The sequence below is a fragment of the Artemia franciscana genome, unplaced genomic scaffold, assembly GCF_032884065.1.
Source record: "Artemia franciscana unplaced genomic scaffold, ASM3288406v1 Scaffold_1209, whole genome shotgun sequence".
NCBI lineage: Eukaryota > Metazoa > Arthropoda > Branchiopoda > Anostraca > Artemiidae > Artemia > Artemia franciscana.
Window position 1 is genome coordinate 44922 of NW_027062763.1, and position 26766 is coordinate 71687.

General features: G+C 35.2%; 1 long non-coding RNA gene across 1 annotated transcript in view; it reads right to left on the reverse strand.

The window, feature by feature from the left end:
• The window catches only part of LOC136042386 (uncharacterized), an 83886-nt gene that overhangs the window by 14859 nt on the left and 42261 nt on the right, over window positions 1–26766 (reverse strand). The window contains exons 2-3 of the long non-coding RNA XR_010621284.1: window positions 26321–26397; window positions 4872–4948 (exon numbers count right to left, since the gene is read on the reverse strand). This is a non-coding gene — a long non-coding RNA (uncharacterized LOC136042386). The remainder of the gene's footprint in view (window positions 1–4871; window positions 4949–26320; window positions 26398–26766) is intronic.

Consider the following 26766-nt stretch of genomic DNA (forward strand, 5'->3'; position numbering starts at 1 on the left):
TAAGTTTCACTCGTTTTAAGATTTATTTACTCATTTATATTAGCAACTATTTTGTTTGCTGTTTTTTGTTTGCTAGGATTATTTATTTTATTTCTGTTCGTTTTGGGTTTCATTTATGCCTCAATACCAAAATATTTTTGTTCGTTCAAGCTTGATTTGCATATTCAACTTAAGCTTTACTCATTTTGAGATTTATTTGTTCATTTATATTAGTACATGCTGTAGGTTTTTCGCTATGATCTTTTAGTTAATTTCTGTTCGTTTTGGGTTTCATTTATTTTTTAATAGTTATTTCTAGTTGTTTTCAGTTTGAGCTATTGTAGATTTCTATTTCTCCAAATCTTAAGTTTAATATGGCCTTTACTTTTCTTTCGAAAACTTCTTTTTTGGAAAGTTTTTTACCAATTAATTTCTCTTCGTTTTCGATTGCCAACGTTTTTAAGTTTTCACAATTCCCTATTTCAAAATATTTTCTTTATTCCAAGATAAATTAACAGTTTTGGCAAATAACTAGTAAATTAAACTAAATATTGGATGTATATTTATACTAATTGTTGAAAGCTCACCAGCTCAAGATTTTGTTTCCCTCTGGCCAGATTTAAAGTTTTGACGCCTCTAGGCCCAAGTGTTTTTGCCGCTCCGTTTCTTCAAGATTTTCGGGGAAATCCCGAAAACTTTGGGAAAAAGGAAAGCCGAACTTAGTGGGCCTATTGGTAAATCCTGGTCTGGTTTCACTGCAATTTTCATTTTATTTTCAAGTTTGTAGAAGTAAATGATCCCAATTCTTTCGGAAAGAATTGGGTAAAAAAAAAACTTTTGTAAAAAAAATTTTATTAATTTTTTTCGTTTTTTTATTGCAAAAAGTCTCAAGTTTTTAAAAAAACTCCTTATTTTAAAATAAGATATTTATTTTTCAACATCAAACTTTCATCAAAGTAACAATATCAAAGTAAAGAAAGGATCAAAGTTAACAAGGTATCAAAGTAAGCAAAGTATCAAAGTAATAATAAGCAACTTCCACAACTTACACCCCTTGAACCTTAAACCGAAGTTACCACGTTACCAAGTATCAAAGTAATAATAATTAGGTTCCGTAGCTCAGAGCCATAGTTATTTGGCCTTTGTACTATTTGAATCAAATGGCTATCTCCAAATTTTGGACTGGATGCCCTTTTGGAAAGTGTGGCGTGGACTAGTTGACCATTGATCACTTTCAACTCTTAAAAAAGGGCTAGAAGTTTCAATTTCCGATTGAATGAGCCTCTTCCAAAGTTAATACGACCATCTCTTCCGCAGAACCTTATATTCTAATGGGCAACTTACATAAGTTACAATCGCTGCCTCTGGGGCTAGGAAACATTTCTCAACCCCTAAGTTATGGTAATTTGAATTTTGGAATACTTAAAACAAAATGTCTATTTCAAAATTTTGATAAGATGCATTTGGAGAAAAAAGGCATAAGGGGGGAGTGGGCTTGTTACTTTTTGATCACTTTCGATTCTCAAAAAGTTACAATTCTTGTCCCGGGGTCTATGGAGGATTTCTTAACCCCTAGTTTATAGTTATTTGAATTTGGGACTATTTCGAACAAAATGGCTATCTCAAAATTTTTATTGGATGTACTTGTGGAAATGGCGTGGGAGAGGGGCAGTAGATACCATCCAATCGCTTTTGATGATTCTTAAAAGATAATTAAATAAAAAAACAGGATTTTTTAAGCAACATTAAAACTTAAAACGAACAGAAATTACGTTGTATATGAAAGAGGCTGCTTCTTCATCAACGCCCCGCTCTTTACGCTAAAGTTTGACTCTTTCTCTCAATTCTTCTTTTTAAAACAGTAAAAAACTTTAGCGTAAAGAGCGGGGCGTTGATGAGGAAGCAGCCTCTTTCATATCCGAAGTAATTTCTGTTCGTTTTAAGTTTTAATGTCGCTCCTTACTTCCAGTCAAAAAAACTTGTTTTTTTTTATTTAATTTCTGAACGTTTTTGAATCAATGCATGTTTTGATTTTGGCTCTCCGCAGAGGAATAATTAAAACGAAATTTGCATTTTTTTTTTTTTTTTTTTTTTTTTTTTTTGGCTAAATGGCTTTCACATAATTTTTATCGAATGATTTTGAGAAAAAAAGAGCGAGGGAGGAAGCCTAGTTGCCCTCCTATTTTTTGGTTAATTAAAAAGGCAACTAGAACTTTTAATTTTTTACGAATATTTTTATTAGTAAAAGATTTACGTAACTTATAAATTAGCTTACGTAAAGAACTTTTGTATGCTCATATTTTTATTACATATATGAGGGGGTTCGCCCCCTTGTCAGATCCTCGCTCGTTACACTAAAGCTTAAATTTCGTCCCAATTCATTAAGAATGACCCCAGAATCACAACAGCCGTAGAATAAATAGTTGAAATTGCTAAAAATACTTTAGCGTAAAGAGCGAAATATTAGGAGGAGGTGAGCCCCTCAAATGGGTAATAATTTCTGTTTGTTTTAAGTTTTAATGCTGTTCCTTACTTCCAGGTGAAAGAACTTTTCCATATTTTTTTTTCATTGTTTTTTTAAATAATGCTAGTAAATCCTGCGCTCCCTTCATGGATATTTTCTTCCCCCATGACAAATTATCGATGGAAAGTTCCCCCAGCATATCCTCCTCTTCTAAATCCCTCCCCCAACCAAAAAATCCACCTGAAAACGCCTGTACACTTCCCAATAACCATTACTATATGTAAGCACTGGTCAAAGTTTGTAACTTGTTGCCCCTCCCACGGGGACTGTGTGGGAGTAAGTCGTCCCCAAAGACATCGTTATGAGGTTTTTCGACTACGCTGAATAAAATGGCTATCTCAGAATTTTGATCCGTTGACTTTGGTAAAATAATTACCGTGGGAGGGGGCCTAGGTTCCCTCCAATTTTTGGTCACTTAAAAGGGGCACTAGAACTTTTCATTTCCGTTAGAATGAGCCCTCTTGCAACATTCTAGGACAATTGGGTCGATAAGATCACCCCTGGGGAAAAAAAACAAAAAAAAAACAAACAAAAAAACAAAAAATAAACACGCATCCGTGATCTGCCTTCTGGCACAAAATACAAAATTCCACATTTTTGTAGATAGGAGCTTGAAACTTCTTTAGTAGGGTTCTCTGATACGATGAATTTGATGGTGTGATTTTCGTTAAGATTCTATGACTTCTAGGGGGTGTTTCCCCCTATTTTCTTAATTAAGGCAAATTTTCTCAGGCTCGTAACTTTTGATGGGTAAGACTAATCTTGGTGAAACTTATATATTTAAAATCAGCATTAAAATGCGATTCTTTCTTTCGATGTAGCTATTGATATCATAATTCAATTTTTTAGAGTTTTGGTTACTATTGAGCCGGGTCGCTCCTTACTACAGTTCGTTACCACGAAGTGTTTGATTTTAGTTAATAGGTTTTATTTATTCAGCTAAAAAAACAAAAACAAAACAAACAATATGTATAATTAAGCGTGCACAGACGAGAATGGCAATCAGGCTATATTTAAAATTATGATTTCCAAATTATATTTTAGTAATCTCGGGCCCCGGATATCTCAACAGTTGACCTCAGTTGGCCATTATTAAGTGAATTGCAGTCACCCTGTGTTAGCCAAATAGAAGTTGCACCCTAGAAGTAGAGGTAAGTTTATAAATAACTAAGAAATCAGTTTAATTCAGCAAACTTTGCCAGAATGGAGTTACACACTTTCGTTGATGAATTTGTAACATCCCCAAATAATGTAAAGGAGTAAATGTTGTTTGCACAACATTTTGTTGTGAACATTTTTTACAACTATTCAATGCTTTACAACTTCCCCATTTAAAAAATCATAATTTTATTTAAAATTATTGACTTAGGCCTCTTAAAAAAACAATTGAAAAGACTAACACATTAGAAACGTGTTAGAGAACCAAGTTTCACAGGTTGAGGCGGCCGTTCACTCTGAATATGAAAATTCTCAATTTTAATGTGAATGCCCACATTTTCTCCATTATGTTCGATATTTGTGTAGCGAATTCAAAATTTATCTATTATTTAAAAAAGCTTAATTCCACGTGAAAACACTGGAGAACATACGCGCACCTGCTTGTGACTGATGAATAATATGTTCAACTCCATTCTGTTGCCGCTCCCCCGCCAACGAGGAGGCGCCGCTGATGGGGATCTTAATTTCATTACAATTTCCAAATTAAAATTCGAAATGGAATGAATTAAGATGCACCGGGGGAGAAAAATGCATGGATTTGTTATCCAGGCTAACCCGGGTCAAATCCATAATGTGGTGCCCAAGGCACTGGGCTACTACACCAAGTTTTTCAGGTGTGCTGGCGTGCCTTTGGTTCACCATCAGCTAAGATTTTAGCTTCAAGTGTATGTAACCAGCCAGCAGTCTTATTCGTGGTGCCCAGGTACAAGGCTTCCACGTCAGGTTTTCCTGGTATGCAGGTGTACCTTTGGTTCACTATCAGCTATGATTCCAGCTTCTAGTGTATCTAACCAACCAGCAAACCAATGTAAAGTTCATTCATGTACAAATGTCACTTCAGTCTTTAGTTTATACTACCACATTGTCCTAAAAATCAATATAAATTCCCTAATGATTCAAAAAATAATAATTTTCTATGAAGTATCTAGAGAGAGACTAGAAGCAGGTGATTACTTCTGAGATGTTAGTATTTAGTGCAAAAGCTAGAATTCACTTAAGTGTACTTTAATTCCAAACTTGAAAAAAAAAACAAGTTAAAATCACTTTAAAATATGATCTTTTATGTTATATTTCATTTATGTATAATTTAGATTAAAACATAGACAAAAAAAAATTTAGCTATATCTTTGAAGAACAGCAAAAGTCATACCTGAGCAGTCCATTTGCTTTCCCATCAATTTCACATTTGAATCATCGCAGAGACACCATGTGCCTTCCAACGTTCGCCTGTAAACGTAATAGTGACCAGAGTTGAAATTAAAAAGTGTAACAGACATAACAGACAGACAACTTATTTTTATATATATAGATAGATAAATAGATAGATTTTTGAAGTTACCAGTTTTTTACTCTTGAAGAAATTTAGTCTCTTTTCATGCTGTTGTCTTTTCTAAGATATTTGATTATTCAAGCAAGCCGATTAACAGAGAAAGTGTAACAGAAATAACAGACAACTTATTTTTATATATATAGAAGATAGATAGATAGATTTTTGAAGTTACCAGTTTTTTACTCTTTAAGGAATTTAATCTCTTTTAATACTGTGTCTTTTCAAAGATATTTGATTATTCAAGCAAGCCGATTAACAGACAAAGTGTAACAGACATAACGGACAGACAACTTATTTTTATTTATATAGATACTATATGCTATATATATATATATATATATATATATATATATATATATATATATATATATCTATATATATAAAAATAAGTTGTCTGTCTGTCTGTCTGTGGATGGATCAGGTGACGTCACCTGAAAAAACTGGATCAGGTGACGTCAAAACTGAAAAAACTAAAAAAGGCAAAAACTACAAAAAAAACTAAAAACTAATAAAAAAAATAAAAAAGCTAAAAAACTAAAAAAACTAAAAAAAGGCAAAAACTACAAAAAAAAATTAAAACTAATAAAAAAGCTAAAAAACTAAAAAAACTAAAAAAAGGCAAAAACTACAAAAAAAACTAAAAACTAATAAAAAAAATAAAAAAGCTAAAAAACTAAAAAAACTAAAAAAACTAAAAAAAAGGTAAAAAACGAAAAAAACTAAAAACTAAAAAAAACTAAAAAAAAAGGAAAAAACTGAAAAATAAGCTAAAATAAAGGTAAAAACCAATAAAAAACTAAAAAGAAAAAAAGGAAAAAACTAAAAAAAATTTTCATCTAAAAAACTAAAAAAAACTAAAAAAGGTAAAAACTAAAAGAACTAAAAAAGAAAAAAATAAATGACGAAACTCAAAGAGAAAGCGACCAGGACAAAAGGAATGTTCGATTAGCAATCAACAAAGCACCGGGACACAGGGAGTATAAATGACGACCAGGACATAAGTAAAAAAAAAAACTATCTATATATATAAAAATAAGTTGTCTGTGGATCTGTGGATCGTGGATCAGGTGACGTCACCTGAAAAAACTGGATCAGGTGACGTCAAAACTGAAAAAACTAAAAAAAGGCAAAAACTACAAAAAAAAACTAAAAACTAATAAAAAAAATAAAAAAGCTAAAAAACTAAAAAAACTAAAAAAAGGCAAAAACTACAAAAAAAACTAAAAACTAATAAAAAAGCTAAAAAGAAAAAAAAAGGAAAAAAATAAAGGAGAAAAACAAAACTAAAAAACGAATGTATATACAGACCGGTACACCGGGATACAAATGACGACCGGGACACAGGGAATATAAATGACGACCGGGACACAGGGACACAACTACAACGGGGACACCGGGGGAAACAGGGGGATATAAATGACGACCGGGACAAAAAAACTAAAAAGAAAAAAAAACTAAAAACTAATGAAAAAACTAAAAAATCTAAAAATCTAAATAAGCTAAAAAAGAAAAAAAAAGGAAAAAAATAAAGGAGAAAAACAAAACTAAAAAACGAATGTATATACAGACCGGGACACCGGGATACAAATGACGACCGGGACACAGGGAATATAAATGACGACCGGGACACAGGGACACAACTACAACGGGGACACCGGGGGAAACAGGGGGATGTAAATGACGACCGGGACACCGGGACAGGGAATGGTCGATTAGCAATCACCATCAACAAAGCTCAAGGGCAATCATTAGAATCATGAGGTATAGATCTGAATACAGATTGTTTTCCCATGGACCATTATATGTTGCATGTTCAAGAGTCGGTAAACCTGACAATCTATTTATATGCAAAGACAATGGGACAGCAAAGAATGTTGTATATTCGCAAGTTTTACGTAGTTAAAACCATATATATATATATATATATATATATATATATATATATATATATATATATCTATATTCACAGGTGGGACATAGGGACACAACTACAATGGCGCGTAACTATTATGGCGCGTAACGACTTACGCGCGCGGGGGGGCTTGGGGGGGGGCGCGAAGCGCCCCCACCAACTAGGTGTTGGGGTGGCGTGAAGCGCCACCCCAACAGCTAGTATATATATATATCTATATATATAAAAATAAGTTGTCTGTGGATGGATGTGTGGATGGATGTGTGGATGGATGTGTCAGGTGACGTCACCTGAAAAAACTGGATTAGGTGACGTCAAAACTGAAAAAACTAAAAAAAGGCAAAAACTACAAAAAAACTAAAAACTAATAAAAAAAAATAAAAAAGCTAAAAAACTAAAAAAACTATAAAGGTAAAAACCAATAAAAAACTAAAAAAAAAACTGAAAAAACTAAAAAAAGGCAAAAACTACAAAAAAAAACTAAAAACTAATAAAAAAAGTAAAAAAGCTAAAAAACTAAAAAAACTAAAAAAACTAAAAAAAGGTAAAAAACTAAAAAAAATAAAAAATAAAAAAAAACTAAAAAAAGGAAAAAACTGAAAAATAAGCTAAAATAAAGGTAAAAACCAATAAAAAACTAAAAAAAAAAAGGAAAAAACTAATAAATGACGACACTCAAAGAGAAAGCGACCAGGACAAAAAACTAAAAAAAAAGGCAAAAACTACAAAAAAACTAAAAACTAATAAAAAAAATAAAAAAGCTAAAAAACTAAAAAAACTAAAAAAAGGTAAAAAACTAAAAAAACTAAAAACTAAAAAAAAACTAAAAAAGGTAAAAACTAAAAGAACTAAAAAAGAAAAAAATAAATGACGACACTCAAAGAGAAAGCGACCAGGACAAAAGGAATGTTCGATTAGCAATCAACAAAGCACCGGGACACAGGGAGTATAAATGACGACCAGGACACAAGTAAAAAAAAAAATTAACAAAACTAAAAAGAAGGTAAAAACTACAAAAAAACTAAAAAGAAAAAAAAACTAAAAACTAATAAAAAAACTAAAAAATCTAAAAATCTAAATAAACTAAAAAAGAAAAAAAAAGGAAAAAAATAAAGGAGAAAAACAAAACTAAAAAACGAATGTATATACAGACCGGTACACCGGGATACAAATGACGACCGGGACACAGGGAATATAAATAACGACCGGGACACAGGGACACAACTACAACGGGGACACCGGGGGAAACAGGGGGATATAAATGACGACCGGGACAAAAAAACTAAAAAGAAATAAAAACTAAAAACTAATAAAAAAAACTAAAAAATCTAAAAATCTAAATAAGCTAAAAAAGAAAAAAAAGGAAAAAAATAAAGGAGAAAAACAAAACTAAAAAACGAATGTATATACAGACCGGGACACCGGGATACAAATGATGACCGGGACCCGGGACACAGGGAATATAAATGACGACCGGGACACAGGGACACAACTACAACGGGGACACCGGGGGAAACAGGGGGATAACCTGACAATCTATTTATATGCAAAGACAATGGGACAGCAAAGAATGTTGTATATTCGCAAGTTTTACGTAGTTAAAACCATATATATATATATATATATATCTATATTCACAGGTGGGACATAGGGACACAACTACAATGGCGCGTAACTATTATGGCGCGTAACGACTTACGCGCGCGGGGGGGCTTGGGGGGGGCGCGAAGCGCCCCCACCAACTAGGTGTTGGGGTGGCGCGAAGCGCCACCCCAACAGCTAGTATATATATATATATATAAGTTGTATGTGTGTTATGTCTATTTGTCTGTCTGTCCGCATATGACGTCTGAATTATTTCATCAGTTAAACACTACAAAAAAAACTAAAAAGATAAAAAACTAAAAACTAATAAAAAAATTAAAAAAGCTGAAAAACTAAAAAAACTAAAAAAGAAAAAAAAAGAAAAAAAGAAAAAAAGCTGAAAAATAAAGGAGAAAAACATAAAAATAAGTTGTATGTGTGTTATGTCTGTCTGTCTGTCTGTCCGCATATGACGTCTGAATTATGAATTATTTCATAAGCAACGCTAAACTAGACTCGAGTGATGTCATGTTTGTGTGTCGACTGACGTCATATTTATCAACTAACGAAATTACAGACCGGGACATCGGGACACAAATGACGACCGGGACACCGAGACATTGGGAATATAAATGACGACCGGGACACTCAAAGAGAAAGCGACCGGGACGCAAGGAATGTTCGATTAGCAATCACCATCAAAAAAGCACCGGGCACAAATGACGACCGGGACACAGGGAATATAAATGACGACCAGGACACTCAAAGAGAAATTACAGACCGGGACACCGGAACACAAATGACGACCGGGACAAAAATGACAACCGGGACACCGGGACACAGGGAATATAAATGACGACCGCGACACTCAAAGAGAAATTACAAACTGGGACACCGGGACACAAATGACGGCCGGGACACAGGGAAAAACAACAACGGGGACGCCTGGGGGCACAGAGGGATATATAAATGACGATGGGGACACAGGGAATTTTCGATTAGCAATCACCATCAACAAAGCTCAAGTGCAATCATTAGAATAATGAGGTATACCGGGACACCAGGACATAGGGAATATAAATGACGACCGAGACACTCAAAGAGAAAGCAACCGGGACACAAGGAATTTTCGATTAGCAATCACCATCAACAAAGCACCGGGACACAAATGACGACCGGGACACAGGGAATATAAATGACGACCGGGACACTCAAAGAGAAATTACGGACGTATAAGAAAAAGGACGAATTATAAGAAAAATTCCGGTGTCACTAACTCCGGGCAGGCGCAGTAAGTTACGCCCTGGGGGGCATATATGGTTCTTATGAAAGGGATGCTCGTAGAAACTTCAGAGAGGGCTCACTTGAATGGAAACTGAAAGTTCTGGTTCCTTTTTTTAGAGTCAAAAGACTCTTTTTTAGAGTCAGCCGTATTAGAGGTAATTCGGTTGGTAATTTCCATCTGATTTTCCAACTGTTGATCTGCCCTCCAAGATCCATTTTCCAGGTCATTGAATTCTACATGTGTTGCTGTGGCATACGATCTGACACCACTTGTGATGTCATCTGTGAGGAGGTAATTGTGCAAGCAACATGCAGCTTTAATCAGGATAGTGGCAGTACTTGGCTTTAAAAGTATAGGGGATCTAAAAACTCTCCATTTGGAACTTAGAATTCCAAAAGCATTCTCTGTTATTCTCCTTGCTCGGGACAGTTTGTTCCTGATCAGCTTAATAGTGGGGCTTTAAATTGTTTTATATTCGATGTAACAAAACAAAAATTGGCGCTTTAAATTATTTTCTTTTCGATGTTCAAAAACAAAAATAGCTGACGCAAAATTATGGATGTAAATAATGATAATAAACTCTAGTGTCTAAAAATCCACTACTTCCTGATTTGTAAAACAAATGCAAGGAAATCGGCCAAATGCAAAGAAACGAAAATCAAAAGCTAAAATTTTGGCAGCGAAACTTTTCTTTATCTATTTGCATAGCAAAAATTACCTTGAGCAATTTAGAAACATGTATATGAAAATGACAAAAACAGATGGAAAAAAATTATCGAAGAACGCTATGGCAATTCCCTACGGCGCGCGGGATCGAACCGAGCAACTTGCAATCAGCAGAGACAGTCTTATCCACTCCGCCACCATAGGGTATCATGTTACTTGATTCTTGTATGATAAGAATAATAACCTGCATTTATCATTGCAGGCTCTTTCTGTTCTGGTTCCTTTTTTTAGAGTCAAAAGACTCTTTTTTAGAGTCAGCCGTATTAGAGGTAATTCGGTTGGTAATTTCCATCTGATTTTCCAACTGTTGATCTGCCCTCCAAGATCCATTTTCCAGGTCATTGAATTCTACATGTGTTGCTGTGGCATACGATCTGACACCACTTGTGATGTCATCTGTGAGGAGGTAATTGTGCAAGCAACATGCAGCTTTAATCAGGATAGTGGCAGTACTTGGCTTTAAAAGTATAGGGGATCTAAAAACTCTCCATTTGGAACTTAGAATTCCAAAAGCATTCTCTGTTATTCTCCTTGCTCGGGACAGTTTGTTCCTGATCAGCTTAAAAGTGGCGCTTTAAATTATTTTCTTTTCGATGTTCAAAAACAAAAATAGCTGACGCAAAATTATGGATGTAAATAATGATAATAAACTCTAGTGTCTAAAAATCCACTACTTCCTGATTTGTAAAACAAATGCAAGGAAATCGGCCAAATGCAAAGAAACGAAAATCAAAAGCTAAAATTTTGGCAGCGAAACTTTTCTTTATCTATTTGCATAGCAAAAATTACCTTGAGCAATTTAGAAACATGTATATGAAAATGACAAAAACAGATGGAAAAAAATTATCGAAGAACGCTATGGCAATTCCCTACGGCTCGCGGGATCGAACCGAGCAACTTGCAATCAGCAGAGACAGTCTTATCCACTCCGCCACCATAGGGTATCATGTTACTTGATTCTTGTATGATAAGAATAATAACCTGCATTTATCATTGCAGGCTCTTTCTTCATTGAAGATAGTTCGTTGTTGGTCTTTTTGAATGGACACATCGTTTGAGGAGAAAATAAGCCACGTTTTATTTCATTTTTCAGATACAGAAGACACAAAATTTACTTTATTTTGGAAAATAGGAGGAAACACCCCCTAAAAGTCATCATTAGTTTCAAAACTAAAAAGAAAAAAGAAAAAAAAAGAAAAAGCTAAAAAATAGGTAAAAACAAAAAAAAATTAAAAGAAAAAAAGGAAAAAAACAAAAAATTTATTTCATCATATACCAATTCAAAAACGAATGTATATACAGACCAGGACACAGGGAATATAAATGACGACCGGGACATTCAAAGAGAAATTACAGACTGGGACACCGGGACACAAATGACGGCTAAGACGTGTGTGTCGACTGACGTCATGTTTGTGTGTCGACTGACGTCATGTTTGTCGACTATAAATGACGACTGGAACACAGGGACACAACTACAACGGGGACGCCGGGGGGCACAGGGGTATATATAAATGACGATGGGGACACAGGGAATGTTTGATTACCAATCACCATCAACAAAGCTCAAGGGCAATCATTAGAATAATGAGGTATAGATCTGAATACGGATTGTTTTTCTCATGGACAATTATATGTTGCATGTTCAAGAGTCGGGAAACCTGACAATCTATTTATATGTACAGACAATGGGACAGCGAAGAATGTTGTATATTCGCAAGTTTTATGTAGTTAAAAACATATATATATATATATATATATATCTATCTATATTCAGAGGTGGGACACAGGGACACAACTACAATGGCGCGTAACTAGTATGGTACGTAACGACTTACGCGCGCTTGGGGGGCTTGGGGGGCGCGAAGCGCCCCCACCAACTAGGTGTTGGAGTGGCGCGAAGCGCAACCCCAACAGCTAGTTCTATCTATATCTATATATATAAAAATAAGTTTTCTGTGTGTCTGTCGACTGACGTCGTGTCATCAGGTCGTCATGTCGTCATGAAGTTAGTTGTCGTCATGTTTGTTATGACGATGACGTCATTCAAGGTATTTAAAACATTCGTTCACGGAAAAAATGTTTAACTGTAAAATGACTGAAGAACCTAAAATGGCAACAGCCGAGGAAGCTGCTCAAAGAGTCTATGCCAAAAAACGTGCTGCTGATAGAGAAAGTAAGAAAAGAAAGCGTGCCGAGGAATCACAAGAACAGCAAGAAAACAGGCTTGCGGCTGATAGAGAAAGTAAGAACAGAAAGCGTGCCGTGGAATCACAAGAGCAACGCGAAACCAGACTTGCTGCTAAAAGAGAAAGTGAAAAAAGAAGGCGTGCCGAGGAATCACAAGAACAGCAAGAAAACAGGCTTGCGGCTGATAGAGAAAGTAAGAAAAGAAAGCGTTCCGAGGAATCACAAGAGCAACCTGAAAAAACCTGGGGTACAGCCCAGTCGATGATTATAGCTTGAGTAGATGTGTTCAAATCGGGACTATGTCTAAAATTTGTCCCTATTGCAAGGCCTTGAAATTCAATGGTGAAACAATGGGAATGAGTTGCGCCTCAGGAAAAGTTAAACTTCCTCTATTGGCTGCACCACCAGACCCATTGAAGACTTTGCTTACTGGAACTACGTCAGAATCTAAGCGTTTTTTATCACAGATCTGAAAATATAACTCATGTTTCCAAATGACATCGTTTGGTGCCCAAATCAAAAATCCAGATCAATTTATGCCTACTCTCAAAGTAAAAGGGCAAATTTATCATAGAGCAGGGTCCCTTCTACCATTCTCAAGTGAGAATCATAAATTTTTACATTTGTACTTCATCAGTGATAGAAATTCTGAATTGAATGCATGTTGTGAAATTTCTCCCGACGTTGAAAGGACAATCGTTTCCCAATTGCAACATCTTTTCCACGAAAATAATAATTTAATACTTCTGTTCAAAACAGCCATCGATTTGATGCCTACTGATACGCATACAATTGTCATTTCCGCTGACAAAACGCCTCCTGGCCAACATGTGCGTAGATACACTGCTCCAACTATCGACGAAGTGTCATTCGTTATGGTCGGTGATCAGTTTTTACCTCGAGATATTATTCCTTATAAGCGAAACGCTCAGTTGGTAAGAATTGCTGAAACTCATCGATGCTACGATGCCCTACAATATCCTATGATTTTTTGGGATGGAGCCGACGGCTATCCCTTTAATATTAAATTGATGAATCCAGCCACTAACAAAGAAATGAATAAGAAATGTAGTGCAATGCATTATTATTCCTATAGACTAATGATTCGGCAGGATAAAAACAATTATATTTTAAAATGCCGTCAATTATTTCACGAATACGTTGTTGATATGTATGCAAAGATTGAATCGGAACGTTTGCTATTTATCCGTCTGAATCAGACCAAGCTCCGCTCTGAACAATACATTCATTTGCGAGATGCAGTTGTAAATGACGGTAATACCACAAACGTTGGAAGATTAACGATTTTACCTTCGTCATATGCCGGCAGTCCCCGTCATATGCATGAATATGCTCAAGATTCTATTGCGTATGTTCGTCTCTATGGTCTTCCAGATTTATTTATTACATTTACATGTAATCAATCTTGGGACGAGATACAGCAGCTTTTAATTCAAGGACAATCGGTGGTTCATAGAAATGACATTACGGCCCGTGTCTTCCGGCAAAAGTTGAAATCACTGATAAACTACGTAGTAAATCTTGAAGTGTTTGGGTAAGTGCGATGCTGGATGTACTCCGTGGAATGGCAAAAACGAGGATTGCCACACGCACATATACTAATCTGGCTACAGTATAAAATTACTTCTAACGAAATTAATGATGTGATTTCCGCTGAAATACCTGATGAAAATGTCGATAAGGGGTTATATGATATTGTTGTAAAACATATGATACTTTATATGATTTTTTTATTATTATGTTGTAAGATCATATTTTATTTATTTATTAGAAAACCTGTCATACAAAAGCAAGAAGACGGAGCAGTAAAAGGAAACAAAACAATAAAACGATAAAGACAACAATTAAATGCTTCGCTAAATACAAAGCAAATAGATAATACGAAAGAAACTAGAATTTTCAAAAAAGCGAAAAAAAAAATTCCAAAACGGTGAGATAATATAGATGGCGAAGAATAATAAAATTTAAACAATTTTACAAGAAATATATTAATACAAAATATTGAAAAAGAGCTAGGAGCTCATATGGTATGAGCTCTAGTGAAATTCTTAAGTTAAAAATACCTCAATTTTTCTAATTTTCCCGAATTAACAACCCCCCCCCAACTCCCCCAAAAAGAGCTGATTCAGTCTGGTTACGTCAATAACGTATCTAGGACTTATGCTTATTCTTCCCACGAAGTTTTATTTCGATCTATCCACTCTAAGCGTTTTCAAAGATTTCCTGTTTTCCCCTCCAACTCCCCCAATATCACCAGATACGGTTGGGATTTAAAATACGAGCATGAGACACGAAGTCCTTCTAAATATCAAATTTCATTAAGATCCGATTACCCATTTGTAAGTTAAAAATACTTCATTTTTTTTTATTTTTCCTCTCCCTCCAGCCCCCCAGATGGTCAAATCGGGGAAATGACTGTTGTCAAGTTGATTTGAGCAGGTCCTTGAAACGCCTACCAATTTTCATCGTCCTAGAACGGCCAGAAGCACGGAACTCGCCAAAGCACTGGAAATCCCCCCAGCTCCCCCACAGAAAGTGGATCCGTTCCAATTATGTCAATCATGTCTCTAAAACTTGTGCTTATTCTTTCCATCAAGTTTCATCCCGATCTCTCCACTCTAAGTGTTTTCCAGGGTTTCGATTTCCAAGATTTCTGTTTCCCCCCTCCAACCCCCTACGTCCCCGGATTAGATTTTGATTGAAAATTGAGCATCTGAGACATAAGATCTTTCTATATATCTAGTTTCATTAAGATCCAACCACCCATTCATGAGATAAAGATGCCTCAATTTTCACGTTTTCCGGTTTCTCTCTCAAACTCCCACCACAGTCAACGGGTCTGGTCAGGATCTAAATTAAGAGCGCTGAAGCAAAAGATCATTCTAAATTTAAAATTTCGTAATTTTTTCTAATTTTTCAGAATTAACCCTCCCCCCAAATCCCCCAAAGACAACGGATCCGTTCCGGTTATGTCAATCACGTATCTAGGATTAGTGCTGGTTTTTCCGACCAAGTTTCATCCCAATCCCTCCACTCTAAGCGTTATCTGAGATTTTAGGTTTCCCCCAACAACCCCCCCCCATGTCACCGGATCCAGTCGGGATTTGAAATAAGACCTCTGAGACACGATATCCTTCTAAATGTAAAATTTCCTTAAGATCCGATCACCCATTTCTTTTTCCATTCAAAAAGACCAACAAAAAACTATCTTCGATGAAGAAAGAGCCTGCAATGATGAAAGCTCGTTAAAATTCAAGTCACAAAAGAATCAAGCACTTTACTACCTTATGGTGGCGTAGTGGATAAGGCCGACTATGTTGATCGAGAGTTTCTCGGTTCAATCCCATGCGCCGTAAGGAAGCGTAAGATTTCCGTAAGATTTCCTTTCCATGCAAATTAATTAATTTTTTTCCCACCTGTTTTTGTCATTTTCAAATACATGTTTCTAAATTGTTTAAGGTAGTTTTTGCTAGGCAAATAGATAAAGAAAAGTTTCTCTGCCAAAATTTTAGCTTTTGATTTTCCTTTCTTTGCATTTGGCCGATTTCCTTGCATTTGTTTTACAAATCAGGAAATGGGGTATTCTTAAACAGTAGAGTTTATTATTATTATTTACATCCATAACTTTGCAGCAGATATTTTTGGCCTGTGGATACATCGAGAAGAAAATAATTTAAAGCGCCACTTTTAAGCTGATCAGGAACAAACTGTCCCGAGCAAGGAGAATAACAGAGAATGCTTTTGAAATTCTAAGTTCCAAATGGAGAGTTTTTAGATCGCCTATACTTTTAAAGCCAAGTACTGTCACTATCCTGATTGAAGGTGCATGTTGCTTGCACAATTACCTTCTCACAGATGACATCACAAGTGGTGTCATATCGTATGCCACAGCAACAGATGTAGACTCAAATGACCTCAAAAATGAATCTGGGAGGAAAGATCAACAGTTGGTAAATCTGATGGAAACTACCAACCGAATTACCTCTAATAGGGCTGGTAAGGGGCAAAAAAGGTAACAAATCAGAGCTTTTAATTGGGAGCGCATATAATGATCGGTTTTATTCTTCTCCTTCTCTGGAGGTCTTTTTTCAACGCTGGCCTTGTCACCAAGGCTAGTTGATATCTGTTGGTATGAAACTGTTATGGTCTTGTTCATCTGTCCTGTCCCCATGAGCCTTTAAGCTACAATGAGGGGCTGGTTGCAATACTACGGCAATGTTACTACACGAGTACATAACATGGACAAGCAGGTTCCGTGTGAAAAGACAATGAGAGATGAGATATACATTTATTAAGAAAAGAAATAAGCACTATTCGCCATTCGCCTGCCAAGAAAGGCAATAAGCTTGTAAAGGCAAGCGAGGTTATCACCCTCAGCTAATTAAAAACACATTCATATCACGCTACTCAATACAAAAGAAATTCAACTGATGAAGGAAGAAAGGAGAAAAAGATAAAGAGGAAAAAGACAAGATGAAGACAGAGAAAAAAAATTAACAGAAAAAAATTAACAGCAAGTAAATCAGGGAAATGCCTTGAATAGAATGACAACCTGGAATGGGGCTTTCATCAAAAGTATTCACGAGATAAAAGAAACGTCTTTACCCGTGACTTGAAAGCCGGAAGACTAGGCACATTTTTCATACCCTCGGGCAAAATATTCCAAACATGGGGACCATAATGGCGGATCACAAAAGATGCCCGAGTAGTACTCCTAAACTCATGAGTTAAGTTATCAGCTTTTCTTGTATTATGATCATGATGGTCTCTATTAAAAGTAAAAAGATTTTCAAAAGCAGGGGTGAGCAGGCGATTCAAATATATATACGAGAAAATCGCAACTTGGTAATCACGAATTTCGGATACATCCATTAACTTATTCTTCTTAAAATGCCCATGAGCAGGAACATCATCAGAATTTTACTATAGCATTTGAATGGTTTTTCCACGACAGGTTTTCATCAATTAATAACCCCAAATATTTTGTTGTTGCTACTTTTTTTTTATCACATTTCCTCGAACCATGGTTTGATCATTGCCAACACTTGACAAAAGTCTAGAGAATATCATGAAAAGAGTTTTAGAAAAGTTTAGGGTTAACAAATTTTGTTGAGAAAAAGTTAGGAATTCAGAGACAGCATTATGAATTTTATTATACAAAACATCAAGTTAAGGCGCAGCTAGAAAGAGCAAAGTGTCATCTGCAAATAGAATGACATTAGCCTCCGACAGGTAATGCTTCATTCGATCAATAAAAATGATGAAAAGGAGGGGTCCCAGGATTGACCCTTGTTGGGACCCCGCACTCTATTTTCTTTTTTGAAGATAAAAATGATCCATTCTGTACTATCTGATACCGGTCGTGTAGATATGATGAAAACCACACAAGGCTCGAACCCCTCACCCCAATCGAGGCAAGAACTTGAATAAGCCCTGGGCGGTCCACCGTATCGAACGCTTTTCTCATATCAAAAAACACAGCTGCAGGTATAAGACCAGCTTCAAAGGAATCATTAATCCAATCAACCAATTTCAGAACTGCCATATCTATAGATAGCCCTTTTCTGAACCCAAATTGGTTTTCCATTAGAATTTTATTCTTTTCAATATAATAACTTAACTGGGCATGCACAGCTTTCTCATATAACTTAGAGAAAAATGGAAGAATAGATATAGGTCTTCGATTCGATGGGTCATCTTTTTTCCCTCCTTTATAAAGAGGAACCACTCTTGCAATTTTTAGTGCTTGGGGAAGATTCCATGATCCAAAGAAAGGTTGATGAGTTGCGTCAAGACAGGTAAGACACTCGTTTTTGCAGCTTTTATGAGTTTCAACGAAAACTCATCCATCCCACTAGAATTCGATTTCATCGTAGCTAGGAATTGTGCCACTTCCCGTTCCAAACATCTAGCGAATTCAAAGGAATTCTTACTTGCAGGCTGTTTTTCAATAACAGATCCAAAACTCAAAGATGTGCGTAAGCTAGCCCGCGCTTGATCGCAAAGTCTTTTTCCTTCATTTGCAAAATAATCACACAGAAATTCCGCTATGTGTTGAGAATCAGTAAATCACGCTTGCAGCTGAAAGAGAAGGTAAAAAAAGAAAGCGTGTCGCTGTATTACAAAAGCAATGCGTGTATAATCGCCTGGCATTCAGGTACAGCCCAGTCGATGATTTTAGCTTGAGTAGATGTAGTTTGTGTGTTTGTCTGCATATGGTATCATTATAAGTATACTAGCTGTTGAGGTGGCGCTTTGCGCCACCCCAACACCTAGTTGGTGGGGGAGCTTCGCCCCCCCAAGCCCCCCAGCGCGCGTAAGTCGTTACGCGCCATTGTAGTTGGGTCCCTGTGTACCACCTATGAATATAGATAGATATATTTATGAGTTTTGAACTACGTAAAACTTGCGAATATACAACATTCTTGGCTTTCCCATTGTCTGTGCATATACAAAGCCTTATGTACTTATAATGACGTCATATGCAAACGCTCTTTTTACAAACAAACAAACATGCATACACACAACTCGTTTTTATATAGATAAATAGATAGATAGATACAATACAAATTAACTGCGTAAATTTGCAAATATACAACATTCTTCGCTGTCCAATTGTCGCTGCATATAAATAGATTGTCAGGTTTACCGACCCTTGAACATGCAACGTACAATTGTCCATGAGAAAAACAATCAGTATTAAGATCTATACCACCTTTTTCTAAGGATTGACCTTGAGCTTTTTTGATGGTGATTGCAAATGCTAATCGAATTGGGAATCGTAATCTTTTAAATTGAAAAGGCAGATCCGTTGGAATCATGGGAATGCGAGGAATAAGAACAGCCTCACCCTCAAAAGGCCCTGTCAAGATTGTGGCCTCTATTACGTTTTCCATTGTTTTTTTTTACAGCAAGTCACGTGCCATTGCAAAGCTTTGGTGGGTTGATATTTCTTAACAGTATTATTGGTACGCCTATTTCTAGTTTTAGCACGTGTGGTGAAAACCCTGAAAGATCCACGGAATTTAAAAATTCAGATGGATAATTAACCGCCTCATTTGGTTCCAAAACTGTGTCGACTGACTTGTAAAGGACTGCCTGGTCTCGAATCTTGGTCAAAACAATATTGTTGATTTTGTGGACGTCTATATTTTTGGGTGCAAGAATCGCTCTTTCACTTAGTCATTTATTATTTTTATAATTGTTTAGAATATTCGGAAATACTTTTTCAATCAATTCATTTCTTGGACGTCACTAAATTACAGAAGTCAGCAGGTAGTTGTATACGTCCTGAAATTGAGTCTACTGGGAGCTTTCCGTTTCCAATTGCCAGCAATTGATCTGAAAATGTTTGACCAGAGTCATCGTTTTGCAATCGGACACGCATATTTGTAGTTAAATTTAATGTTTTTACGTGTGCCCATAAATTAGAATTTTTCAGGCAAGCATTCATATCGTCTGCAGGGGTTTATCTAGGTATTATAGGTAATGTTTTTAAAGCCCTTAAGGGCTTTAAGTATCTCGGGGAAATGTAGATTTTCATTCTTTCTGTTGGGGTGCGGGTATTAGCCATTCTACCTTTGTCCGCATAGATGTCAACTTTTCCAAAAAAAAGTGTTAGAGACATCGTTTCGTTCGGCAGAGGAGATGAACCCAAAATTTTTAGCCGCATCGGAGCTAGAAATAAAAAGTTGACAGTCATTCGAATGTTTGTTTTTCAACGTTTGAATTCTGCCCTTTTGCCTCAATTTCAAGCAGCACATCGAACACGTTTTCGGCAGTATCTTCAACTATAATACTTTGAATGTTGCTTGAACTTATCAGTTGCTACATTACAGCGGCTATGGTTACCTTTCTCATAGCCACTGTAGGAGAAATAGAATCCCAGTTCAAGTCCCTCTGTAGTAACGAAAATAACTGCATTAAAAAGTATAAAGTAAAGGCTCAAAATATTTGTTACAACTTCTTTGTCCGACCCAATGACCTTCGTATTCTAAAAGCGTCTTTAATCCGGTTGATTAAAAAAAAAAAGTTTCTGAAAAACAAGATTTTCTAAAGATAAGGAAAGGCCATATTAAACTCAAGATCAGGAGAAAAAGAAACCTAAAACCTACTGCGTCATTGGCGCTTTACTGAAAACTATGTGTCTTGAACAGTCTTGAAAAGTACAAATAAAATCAAACTGAATGTTTGATATATAATACTATTAATTGTTGAAAGCTCATCATTTCAGAATTTTATTTTATTGTAATTTCATTTTCAATTCTACAATAACTGGAAAGAAAAACATTTGTAATATAATTCGGTTTAAGTGAAGCACTAATGACATAGCAAGCTTTAGACTTTTACAGTTATGGATGAAGGCAGTATCCAAACTTTTGTTTGTAGTGAAGCTGTATTTGTCTTGAGCACTCTTGGGAAAAAATGATAAAATTAAACTAAGTATTTGATATATGACGATTTTAATTGCTCATCAGTTAAAAATTTACTTTACTATAATTTCTTTTATTTGTTTTAATGTTGTAATACGTACAAAGGAAAACAATTGTAATATAATTTTGTTTTCAGTAAAGCGCCAATGGCACAGTAGATTTAAGACTACAGTGAAAGAAGGAGGCAAAACCCAAACTCTTCTTTGTAGAGATTTTTGTTCGTTTCAAGCTGGATTTGCAAATTCAATTTAAGTTTCACTCGTTTTAAGATTTATTTACTCATTTATATTAGCAACTATTTTGTTTGCTGTTTTTTGTTTGCTAGGATTATTTATTTTATTTCTGTTCGTTTTGGGTTTCATTTATGCCTCAATACCAAAATATTTTTGTTCGTTCAAGCTTGATTTGCATATTCAACTTAAGCTTTACTCATTTTGAGATTTATTTGTTCATTTATATTAGTACATGCTGTAGGTTTTTCGCTATGATCTTTTAGTTAATTTCTGTTCGTTTTGGGTTTCATTTATTTTTTAATAGTTATTTCTAGTTGTTTTCAGTTTGAGCTATTGTAGATTTCTATTTCTCCAAATCTTAAGTTTAATATGGCCTTTACTTTTCTTTCGAAAACTTCTTTTTTGGAAAGTTTTTTACCAATTAATTTCTCTTCGTTTTCGATTGCCAACGTTTTTAAGTTTTCACAATTCCCTATTTCAAAATATTTTCTTTATTCCAAGATAAATTAACAGTTTTGGCAAATAACTAGTAAATTAAACTAAATATTGGATGTATATTTATACTAATTGTTGAAAGCTCACCAGCTCAAGATTTTGTTTCCCTCTGGCCAGATTTAAAGTTTTGACGCCTCTAGGCCCAAGTGTTTTTGCCGCTCCGTTTCTTCAAGATTTTCGGGGAAATCCCGAAAACTTTGGGAAAAAGGAAAGCCGAACTTAGTGGGCCTATTGGTAAATCCTGGTCTGGTTTCACTGCAATTTTCATTTTATTTTCAAGTTTGTAGAAGTACATGATCCCAATTCTTTCGGAAAGAATTGGGTAAAAAAAAACTTTTGTAAAAAAAATTTTATTAATTTTTTTCGTTTTTTTATTGCAAAAAGTCTCAAGTTTTTAAAAAAACTCCTTATTTTAAAATAAGATATTTATTTTTCAACATCAAACTTTCATCAAAGTAACAATATCAAAGTAAAGAAAGGATCAAAGTTAACAAGGTATCAAAGTAAGCAAAGTATCAAAGTAATAATAAGCAACTTCCACAACTTACACCCCTTGAACCTTAAACCGAAGTTACCACGTTACCAAGTATCAAAGTAATAATAATTAGGTTCCGTAGCTCAGAGCCATAGTTATTTGGCCTTTGTACTATTTGAATCAAATGGCTATCTCCAAATTTTGGACTGGATGCCCTTTTGGAAAGTGTGGCGTGGACTAGTTGACCATTGATCACTTTCAACTCTTAAAAAAGGGCTAGAAGTTTCAATTTCCGATTGAATGAGCCTCTTCCAAAGTTAATACGACCATCTCTTCCGCAGAACCTTATATTCTAATGGGCAACTTACATAAGTTACAATCGCTGCCTCTGGGGCTAGGAAACATTTCTCAACCCCTAAGTTATGGTAATTTGAATTTTGGAATACTTAAAACAAAATGTCTATTTCAAAATTTTGATAAGATGCATTTGGAGAAAAAAGGCATAAGGGGGGAGTGGGCTTGTTACTTTTTGATCACTTTCGATTCTCAAAAAGTTACAATTCTTGTCCCGGGGTCTATGGAGGATTTCTTAACCCCTAGTTTATAGTTATTTGAATTTGGGACTATTTCGAACAAAATGGCTATCTCAAAATTTTTATTGGATGTACTTGTGGAAATGGCGTGGGAGAGGGGCAGTAGATACCATCCAATCGCTTTTGATGATTCTTAAAAGATAATTAAATAAAAAAACAAGATTTTTTAAGCAACATTAAAACTTAAAACGAACAGAAATTACGTTGTATATGAAAGAGGCTGCTTCTTCATCAACGCCCCGCTCTTTACGCTAAAGTTTGACTCTTTCTCTCAATTCTTCTTTTTAAAACAGTAAAAAACTTTAGCGTAAAGAGCGGGGCGTTGATGAGGAAGCAGCCTCTTTCATATCCGAAGTAATTTCTGTTCGTTTTAAGTTTTAATGTCGCTCCTTACTTCCAGTCAAAAAAACTTGTTTTTTTTTTATTTAATTTCTGAACGTTTTTGAATCAATGCATGTTTTGATTTTGGCTCTCCGCAGAGGAATAATTAAAACGAAATTTGCATTTTTTTTTTTTTTTTTTTTTTTTTTTTTGGCTAAATGGCTTTCACATAATTTTTATCGAATGATTTTGAGAAAAAAAGAGCGAGGGAGGAAGCCTAGTTGCCCTCCTATTTTTTGGTTAATTAAAAAGGCAACTAGAACTTTTAATTTTTTACGAATATTTTTATTAGTAAAAGATTTACGTAACTTATAAATTAGCTTACGTAAAGAACTTTTGTATGCTCATATTTTTATTACATATATGAGGGGGTTCGCCCCCTTGTCAGATCCTCGCTCGTTACACTAAAGCTTAAATTTCGTCCCAATTCATTAAGAATGACCCCAGAATCACAACAGCCGTAGAATAAATAGTTGAAATTGCTAAAAATACTTTAGCGTAAAGAGCGAAATATTAGGAGGAGGTGAGCCCCTCAAATGGGTAATAATTTCTGTTTGTTTTAAGTTTTAATGCTGTTCCTTACTTCCAGGTGAAAGAACTTTTCCATATTTTTTTTTCATTGTTTTTTTAAATAATGCTAGTAAATCCTGCGCTCCCTTCATGGATATTTTCTTCCCCCATGACAAATTATCGATGGAAAGTTCCCCCAGCATATCCTCCTCTTCTAAATCCCTCCCCCAACCAAAAAATCCACCTGAAAACGCCTGTACACTTCCCAATAACCATTACTATATGTAAGCACTGGTCAAAGTTTGTAACTTGTTGCCCCTCCCACGGGGACTGTGTGGGAGTAAGTCGTCCCCAAAGACATCGTTATGAGGTTTTTCGACTACGCTGAATAAAATGGCTATCTCAGAATTTTGATCCGTTGACTTTTGTAAAATAATTACCGTGGGAGGGGGCCTAGGTTCCCTCCAATTTTTGGTCACTTAAAAGGGGCACTAGAACTTTTCATTTCCGTTAGAATGAGCCCTCTTGCTACATTCTAGGACAATTGGGTCGATAAGATCACCCCTGGGGAAAAAAAACAAAAAAAAAACAAACAAAAAAACAAAAAATAAACACGCATCCGTGATCTGCCTTCTGGCACAAAATACAAAATTCCACATTTTTGTAGATAGGAGCTTGAAACTTCTTTAGTAGGGTTCTCTGATACGATGAATTTGATGGTGTGATTTTCGTTAAGATTCTATGACTTCTAGGGGGTGTTTCCCCCTATTTTCTTAAATAAGGCAAATTTTCTCAGGCTCGTAACTTTTGATGGGTAAGACTAATCTTGGTGAAACTTATATATTTAAAATCAGCATAAAAATGCGATTCTTTCTTTCGATGTAGCTATTGATATCATAATTCAATTTTTTAGAGTTTTGGTTACTATTGAGCCGGGTCGCTCCTTACTACAGTTCGTTACCACGAAGTGTTTGATTTTAGTTAATAGGTTTTATTTATTCAGCTAAAAAAACAAAAACAAAACAAACAATATGTATAATTAAGCGTGCACAGACGAGAATGGCAATCAGGCTATATTTAAAATTATGATTTCCAAATTATATTTTAGTAATCTCGGGCCCCGGATATCTCAACAGTTGACCTCAGTTGGCCATTATTAAGTGAATTGCAGTCACCCTGTGTTAGCCAAATAGAAGTTGCACCCTAGAAGTAGAGGTAAGTTTATAAATAACTAAGAAATCAGTTTAATTCAGCAAACTTTGCCAGAATGGAGTTACACACTTTCGTTGATGAATTTGTAACATCCCCAAATAATGTAAAGGAGTAAATGTTGTTTGCACAACATTTTGTTGTGAACATTTTTTACAACTATTCAATGCTTTACAACTTCCCCATTTAAAAAATCATAATTTTATTTAAAATTATTGACTTAGGCCTCTTAAAAAAACAATTGAAAAGACTAACACATTAGAAACGTGTTAGAGAACCAAGTTTCACAGGTTGAGGCGGCCGTTCACTCTGAATATGAAAATTCTCAATTTTAATGTGAATGCCCACATTTTCTCCATTATGTTCGATATTTGTGTAGCGAATTCAAAATTTATCTATTATTTAAAAAAGCTTAATTCCACGTGAAAACACTGGAGAACATACGCGCACCTGCTTGTGACTGATGAATAATATGTTCAACTCCATTCTGTTGCCGCTCCCCCGCCAACGAGGAGGCGCCGCTGATGGGGATCTTAATTTCATTACAATTTCCAAATTAAAATTCGAAATGGAATGAATTAAGATGCACCGGGGGAGAAAAATGCATGGATTTGTTATCCAGGCTAACCCGGGTCAAATCCATAATGTGGTGCCCAAGGCACTGGGCTACTACACCAAGTTTTTCAGGTGTGCTGGCGTGCCTTTGGTTCACCATCAGCTAAGATTTTAGCTTCAAGTGTATGTAACCAGCCAGCAGTCTTATTCGTGGTGCCCAGGTACAAGGCTACCACGTCAGGTTTTCCTGGTATGCAGGTGTACCTTTGGTTCACTATCAGCTATGATTCCAGCTTCTAGTGTATCTAACCAACCAGCAAACCAATGTAAAGTTCATTCATGTACAAATGTCACTTCAGTCTTTAGTTTATACTACCACATTGTCCTAAAAATCAATATAAATTCCCTAATGATTCAAAAAATAATAATTTTCTATGAAGTATCTAGAGAGAGACTAGAAGCAGGTGATTACTTCTGAGATGTTAGTATTTAGTGCAAAAGCTAGAATTCACTTAAGTGTACTTTAATTCCAAACTTGAAAAAAAAAACAAGTTAAAATCACTTTAAAATATGATCTTTTATGTTATATTTCATTTATGTATAATTTAGATTAAAACATAGACAAAAAAAAATTTAGCTATATCTTTGAAGAACAGCAAAAGTCATACCTGAGCAGTCCATTTGCTTTCCCATCAATTTCACATTTGAATCATCGCACAGACACCATGTGCCTTCCAACGTTCGCCTGTAAACGTAATAGTGACCAGAGTTGAAATTAAAAAGTGTAACAGACATAACAGACAGACAACTTATTTTTATATATATAGATAGATAAATAGATAGATTTTTGAAGTTACCAGTTTTTTACTCTTGAAGAAATTTAGTCTCTTTTCATGCTGTTGTCTTTTCTAAGATATTTGATTATTCAAGCAAGCCGATTAACAGAGAAAGTGTAACAGAAATAACAGACAACTTATTTTTATATATATAGAAGATAGATAGATAGATTTTTGAAGTTACCAGTTTTTTACTCTTTAAGGAATTTAATCTCTTTTAATACTGTGTCTTTTCAAAGATATTTGATTATTCAAGCAAGCCGATTAACAGACAAAGT